This window comes from Tupaia chinensis, unplaced genomic scaffold (genome assembly GCF_000334495.1).
Source record: "Tupaia chinensis unplaced genomic scaffold, TupChi_1.0 Scaffold000571_1, whole genome shotgun sequence".
Classification (NCBI taxonomy): domain Eukaryota; kingdom Metazoa; phylum Chordata; class Mammalia; order Scandentia; family Tupaiidae; genus Tupaia; species Tupaia belangeri.
In genome coordinates, this window is record NW_006160085.1 from 382185 (window position 1) to 390461 (window position 8277).

Here is an 8277-nt window from a genome sequence, read left to right on the forward strand (position 1 = left end):
AGTGTGATTTGATTGCTGCAGACTTATGCCCCTTCATTCTTCACTCTGCCCTTCCTTCTCCCAAAGGCAGAAAAGAACAAAACAAAATGGTTTCCTAATTGATTATCACTAAATTTTCTGCCTAGCATAAACTGTGTGTTAACCCCAGTCCTTACATGATTTTAGTTAAAATAGATTGTTTTGCTTAGAATTCAGTGTATATTAATCATTTATTTTATAATTTATTTACATTTAATTGTTGAACATCTTTATGGGGTACAATATGAAAATCAGCAATGCTTTAGTCAAAAGTCATAAAATTCTATTTCACCAGTTCAGTCTCATGTACTTAATCTATCTTCTGTTGTGGTTCAATCTTCCTGATTGAATTCTGGGATATAATATTCAACTCCAGACTTTTTGAACTCTTAGTTTTTGAACTCTTATTTCTGTATGTCTGTATTTAATTTTACTGATATAGTACTCCCTTCAGAACTTCTTGGAGATCTGGTCTGGTGTTGGTAAATTCTTTCAGGTTTTGTTTATCTGAAAATGTCCTTGTTTTCCCATATGAAGGATAATTGTGCCAGGTACAGTATTCTTGGGTGAAATTGCTTTTCCCTTAACACTTTGAATATATTTTCCCATTCTTTCCTTGCTTCTATTGTTTCCAATGAGAGGTCTGCTGTTAGCCTATTGGGATATCCTTTGTAGGTAACTCGATGTTTCTCTCTTGCCAATCTTAGTATCTTGTCTTCGTCTGTGGTTTTGGTCAATCTGGCTATCATGTGTCTTGGGGAAGACCTTTTTGAGTCAATTCTATTTGGGGTCCTTTGTATTTCTTGTGACAGCATCTTTGAATGCCTCTCTAGGTTTGGAAAGTTTTCTTCCACGATTTCAAGGAATAGATTATCAATGCCCTTATGAGTCTCTTAGCCTTCTGGGATACCAATTATCCAGATGTTTGGATGTTTGATGGTACCTAGTATTTCTCATATATTATTTTCATTTTGGGGGGCAATTTTCTTGGTCTTTGTGGTGGATTTTGCTAGTCCAGTGATTCTGTCTTCTACATCTGAGATTCAATTTTCTGTATAATCTAGTCTGCTTTTAATATGTTAAAGGGAGGTTTTGACTTCCTTCATCTCCAACAGGTCCATTTGATTCTTTTTTACAGTGTGAATTTCCTCTTTTAGATCTTGCAAGAATTTCCTCACTTCCTGGAACTCATCAGCTCCTTTCTCTTGCCTCTTTGGCAATTCATTGTCTCTCTTCTCTTTGATCTCTGTGAGCTTTGTCACTATGAAAATTCTAAATTTTTTATCTGATATTTCCACGAGTTTCCTTGTACTGTCTGAGGACAAAGGAGTTATTACTTTCCTTTTGAGGAGAAGTATTTTCTTGTTTTTCCATATTTCTTGTGACATTGCAGTGATTCCTAGTCATCTGATGGATGATGTGTTTCTTTCTAATTCTTGAAGTTCAATCTGAGCGATCAGAGACGTGTAAAAGGAGGTGATCTGCAATCTTTCTTCTGTTCTGTCTTTCACTCTTTGTGCATCAGATTCAGTTGGAATCAAGGAATATTCTGACCCTAATCATATTCAGATGTCTGGATACTTTTCACTTGGACCTGTCTAGACACTCAGTTCATTGAGGCTGAGCAGCTAAGGAATAAAGATAAAGAAAAAAGGAAAAGAATTAGAGAAGAAGAAGAAAGAAGAAAAAAGAAAATAAAAGAGAAGAAAGAAAAAAGATAATAAAAAACTTTATATTTTAATTTAAAAAAAAAATGAAAACCATGTGGTTTGTGCACAACACTTCACAAAAGCAATATTTCACAGATCAAGTTCAGTAGCCATCTCAGGATGGGCCTGGGTTTGTGCCTTTCCTAAATGAGATGGGAAAAGGCACAAATCAGCACAACAAAGGAGGAGCTTGAGAGCCCAGAGAATACTTTACCTTAAAAAAAAAATTTTTTTTTTAATTAAACAACACAGGGAGATGCAGAGAGATAGACGTAGACATGGATACAGAGGTAGCCCTATCAACTAGAAATGAATCTGGTGGGAGAAGTCTCAGCAGAAAATCTTAACTTTATTCAATGAAAGTAATATTTTACAGCTCCAAGTTCAGTAGCCATCTCAGGATGGGCCTGGGTTTGTGCCTTTCCCACTAGAAATGAATTTGGAGGGAGAAGTCTCAGTAGAAAATCTTCATTTTTAGTCGATGAAAGCAGTATTTCACAGCTCAAGTTCAGTAGCCATCTCCTACAATATGGTTTTTGAAAGCATGTAAGCTTTGAAATATTTGACACTCAGGGCATTGCTCTGAAGTGAGTTTAATGAACAGATAACTGGGATTGGTAATATATTGACTGGATATCTCTATTTCTTTGAGAACAAGAAGGCGAATAGTTGAAAGAATAATCAAATCAAGACTATCACCATATTCATCATTTTTGACAAAGAATGTTGTAACATGTTTTGCACCTTAGATTTTCACTATACTATATATATATATATTCGATTGATAACACTTAAGAAAAAACTCTGTGTGGTATACTGTGCTATAACCGATTTGCTTTGTTAGCATGCATTTTTGTGTCTGTTAAATGTTTTTTCTTGAGCCCCTCCCCCATCCCTCAACCACACTGCAGTCTCCGATAGCTATAGTAGTAGCTTTACTTTTTTTTTTTTAAAGAATTGTTTTATTTAACTTTATTTATTATTATTATTTTTCCAGTTCGGTCAGAGAGAGAGAGACAGAGAGGGAAAGCGAGAAAGCAAGGCCAGGTCCAGGACTTGAACCGTAGTTGGTCATGTGGGCGTCCAGCGCCTTTAACCACCACGCCACCTGCTAGCCCCACCTTTACTCTACTTAAAAAAAAAAATTAATTTCCCACAGGGCATATGTGCTCACAGGAGAGACAGAAAGAGGGAGAGAGAGGGAAAGTGAGGAAGTACCCCCCCATGGGGGATGTCAAGCCACAATCTCCTCTCTTCCGTTTCTCCCTCCTGTCAGTACTTCAGGCATACATACACACGTTCCTAACGTGTTATTCAAGCCTCCAGGTCCCAGACTAGGACTGCACAATCAGCTATGTGAGACCCAGCTCAGCTGCCTTAACTCCCATGCCATGACCTGGCTCACCCTCTCTACTTTTATGTCTTCAAATCTTTCATTTTTTTGCTAGAGAGGGCAAATATTTGGTATATGTTAAGAGGTGACATATGTGTTTGTCTTTCATAGTCTGGCTTATTTCACTTAGCATTAAATCTTCTAGGGACAATTTAACTTCTTCCTTTTCTGCTTTAATGCCTTTTATTTCATTTTCTTGTCTGATTGCATTAGTTAGGACTTTCAATACTATGTTGAAAAGGAGTGGAGAACATTATTATTCCAGTTTTTAAGTGGGAAAGCTTTCAGTTTTTTTCCAATTCAGTATGATGTAAGCTATGAGCTTGTCATGTATGGCTTTTTGTGTTGAGAAATGTACTTTTTTATTGAAATAGATATGATTTATTTATAAATGAAGACAAATGAACAATTTACATATCTCAATGGTTGAAAAAAGCGACACAGTACTAATACACAACTTTTGATTTTCTTCAGATTCAGTTTTTATGGGTTTTTGTTGTTTTACAATTTTCCTACAGGTGTGTGCACTTGCTGGAGAGACAGAGCGAGCACAGTGAGTGCGCTCCCCAGGGGGAGGCCACAAGACAATCCTTTCTCCTTCATGCTCCTCACAGGATTTTGGGGATGCACACACACACACACACACACACACGCACACACACACACACACAGTGTATTGCTCAAGGTACCAGGACTAGGACTCAAACTGTGCAGTCAATCACATGGGATCCAGACATTTTAACCACCATGCAACCACTTGGCCTGCGTTTTGTGATTTAATTATATAAAGATGAGTCACTTCTGCAACCTAAAAATATTTACTTATTAAAACTATACCAATACTTTAATCAACTATACAAAAAAGATAACGAGACAAACATGTGCATTTATAGAACCGCGTATCAGTCAGGCCAGATCCCTGCGGAGGGAATTCCCGGCATAACCTCCTTCATCTGTGAGGACACAGAGCAATCCTTGTTCGGATGGGCACACTCAGTAACTTGTCTGGCGTGGTCAGACCTCCTTCCTGATGGCTTCCTCCTGCTTACGGAGGTGCACGTCCAGTTGGCCGCTTCTTAGAGCAGACGTTCACCTTCCTCATCCACCAGCCCTTGGAGGGGACTGGGGCCACACAGATGATTGATTCGGCCCATTCTTCAGGGAAGGTTCCCATGTGGCCCTCTTCCGTCGTCATATCTGGAATCAGATGAGTTTCCGTAGCCTCTTCTCTTTCTCACATCTTGCTGAAGCAGAGTTTTGAAAAACAAAACTACAAACTCAGCTATTCCCCAGAAAAAAATCTGTTATCAAAGATAACCTCCAAGGGGACTGACTCCGGCTGTCCAACACTTGTCGTTTGAGATGCAAACCATCACGCCTCCCGTTCCCCGCTTCGGAGCGGCCAAAGAGCTCGGGCCTCCTAGGCTTCGGTGGAGAAATGTACTTTCTGTATCTATTTTGTTGAGAGTCTTAATCATGAAGGGATATTGTACTTTATCAAATGCTTTTTCTGCATAAATTGATATACTTTTATGGGTTTTATGTTTCCTTCTGTTAATGTGATGTATTACGTTTATTATTTTGCATATGTTTAATTATCCTTGTATCCCTGGAAGAAAGCCTACTTGCTTATGGTATATAATCTTTTTTATTTTTTTTTAACTGTCAGAAATAGGACTTTTTATTTGTCACTATTTGAAGTCTGAACTTTAAACAGATTCTTGGATTGGTGGTTCATATCCATCAGCTCGTTCAATTTTGGTGCCCATCTCATCCCCAGTAGCTTTTCCAGAGCTACTACCTTCACCACGAAGCTCCATGAGTTTTCCCAATTCAAACCTGGGCTTCTTCAGCATTTTGACTTTCCTGGCGAAGACATCGTGGAGAGGGTAGATGGACTGGCAGGCCTTTTCTATGTCTTTTCCGATGCTGTCTGGAATCAGTTTATTGACCACGTCTTTCAATTTGTCTGCACCTCCTGGGTCATGATTTCCATCATCTTCTGAATTTGGTGGACCTGCTGAATGCTGGGCATAAGAGGTCTTTCGTATCTGATTGTTGCATTTTTTTAGTAAACCCAACACAGAAGAGACGAAGCAAATAACCATCGGAAGTCTTGACATCAACATGAGCTTCAATTATGGTCTGCCATTTTTTGACCATGGAACACATTTTGTCACGGGTGAGATCCATGCCATGGAAGTTAGTCAGGCAGTTTTTGCCCTGAACTTCCTTAGTAATTAGCTTGAATTTCCTAAATGCGACTTAGTCATTTTGCAGATCTGCAAGGCTCACTTCAAACACAGCCCTGAAGGCCGTCAGATGCAATTTTGGTTCCTTGAGTCCTGGTAACTAGTTTCTTCCCAATATTTCTTATGTTGAACATAGCAGGTGCTTTCACGTCACACCAATCTTTTTTTAGAAAATGGATCAACCACTTTCTTCTTGGCTCCCTTTTTGCTGCCTTTCGTAAGGTGCTTATTCTTGCCAACCGCCATGGTGCTACTCAGAGAGCCAAAAGGGTGGTATATAATCTTTTTAATGTGCTGTTGGATTTGATTTGCTAGAATTTTGTTGAGAAATTTTGCATCTATGTACATCAAGGATATTGTTCTGTAGTTTTGTTTTATCCTTGTTTGCTTTTGGTATTAAGGTGATAGTGGCTTTGTAAAATGAGTTTGAGAAAGTTCCTTTCCATTTAGATCTTTAGAAATCATTTGAGAAGAATTAGCGTTATTTCTCCTTTAAAGATTTTGTAGAAATCAGCAATTACTCCATAGGAACATGGGCCTTTCTTTGTTGGAAGACTATTACTGATCGAATCTCATAGCTTATTACTGGTCTTTTGGGGCTTTTTATTTCTTTTGGGTTCCATCTTGGTATATTAAATGTGTTCAGAAATTTGTCCATCTCTTCTATTCCAGTTTGTTGGCATATAGTTGCTTGAAGTATTCCCTAAGGATGTTTTGTATTTCTGTGACATCTGCTGTAATATCACCCTTTTCATTTCTGATTTTATTTACTTAGGTCCTTTCTCTGTTTTTCTTAGTTATTCTAGCTAAGGGTTTGTCACTTTTGTTTACCCTCTCAAACCACAATTTTTTTGTTTTGTTAATTTTTTGTTCTTTTATTCTCTATTTAATCTATTTCTGATCTAATCGTTATTATTTATTATTATTATTTCTGATCTAATCTTTATGATTACTTTTGGGGTTTTCTTGTTCCTGCTTGTTCAGTTCTTTGAGATATATCATTAGTTTTTTATTTGCCATCTTTCTGTTTCTTCTTCTTTTTTTTTTTTCCCCCTTTTAAACACCAGTTGCCAAAATCTTCCTTCTTGGCAATGCTTTTGCCGTGACCCAAAGATAATGCACAGTTGTGTTTTATCATTTGTTTCAAGAAAATTTTAAATCTCATTCTTAATTTCTTCAATGGTTTCAGAGTCACTCAGGAGTAAATATTTTAGTTTTCATTTGTGGATTTTTGAAGGTGATTTCTGTTGTTGATTTCAAATTTAATTCCACTGTGGTCTTAAATGATACTATATATTATTTATATGCTTTAAAATTTGTAAGGGCTCATTTTATGCTCTTTCATGTGGTCAATCTTCAAAAGTCAAGGCTGCGTCTCTGTAGCATTGCAGTGGGAATGCCCAGGGTAACTTATGTGGTCTCTGTGCCACCAATTTGAAGTGGAAAGAGGATTTTAAAGAAGCAGCTATGGCAGACATTATTGAGACAACTGAAAAATATCTCCTGTGATCATATAGTAGAAAATCGCATTGGCTCAATGTCAAATTTTCAGAACACGATAATTTTATTAAAGTTTTGTAGAAGATCTTTTTTTTTTTTTTGAGAGGTTTTAACTATAGGGTGCGTGCACTCGCCAGAAAGACAGAGAGAGACAGAAAGACAGAAAGCAAGAAATCACCCCCCGGGGGGATGGCCACACCGCAATCCCTTCTCCTCCATTCTCTTCTCGGAATCTTGGGCACGCACGCACATGTACCCGGTGTGAGTTTAAGCCACCAGGTCCGGGACTCGAACTTCGATCGGCTACATGGGAGTCCAGCGACACAGCCATTATGCCAACTGCTGGTCCCTAGAAGATAATTTTTTCTCTTAGGAGATACATGCTGAAATATTTAGAGATTATGTAGTGCAATATCTTTTTTTTTTTTTTTGAGAAGTTTTTGCTATAGGGGGTATGTATGCTCTCCAGAAAGACAGAGAGAGACAGAAAGACAGAAAGCAAGAAATCGCCCCCCAGGGGGGATGGCCACACCACAACCCCTTATCCTCCATACTTCTCTCAGGATCTTGGGCATGCATGCACACGTGCCCGATGTGAGTTTAAGCCACCGACTCGAACTGCAGTTGACTGCCTGGGAGTCCAGCAACATAGCCATTATGCCAACTACTGGTCCCTGTAGTGCAATATCTTTAAGCAATTCAAATAAGTCAGGAAAATAATTGAAAGTGCACACACACACACACACACACACTCAAAAAGCAAGAGGGAAGGATGTAGGGAGAAATGAAGATAATGTGACAAAATGTTAACAATTTATCAATATAGAAGAAAGGTCTATGGGTGCTAGTTGAATGTTACTTGCAACTCCTCTGTAGTTGGATTGTAAAAAATACAATCAGAGGGCCAGTGGGTGGCATGGAGGTCCAGGTGCTGGATTCCACATGGCTGACTATGTGGTTCGAGTCAGAGACCCAGTGGTTGGACAATCACACCAGGTGCATGTGCATGTGTGTGTGTCCAAAATCCCAAGAGGAGAAGGGATTGCAGCATGACCATCCCCCAAGGGTAAAGTGCTTTCTCACTTTGCCTCTTTGTCTGTCTCTGGTGTACATACAGGTGCCCCATAGCAAAACAATAGGGGCCAGCAGATGGTGTCATGGTTATGTCTCTGGACTCCCACATGGCTGACTGCAGTTCAAGTCCCAGACCTGGTGGCTTAAAACTCATGTCAGATGTGTGTGTGTGTGTGTGCATGCCCAAAATCTTTTTTTTTTTTTTTGAGAGAGATTTTCGCTATAGGGCGCGTGTGCTAGCCAGACAGACAGAGACATAGAGACAGAAAGCGAGAAATCACCCCCCAGGGGGGATGGTCACGCCGCAATCCCTTCTCCTCCATTCTCCTCT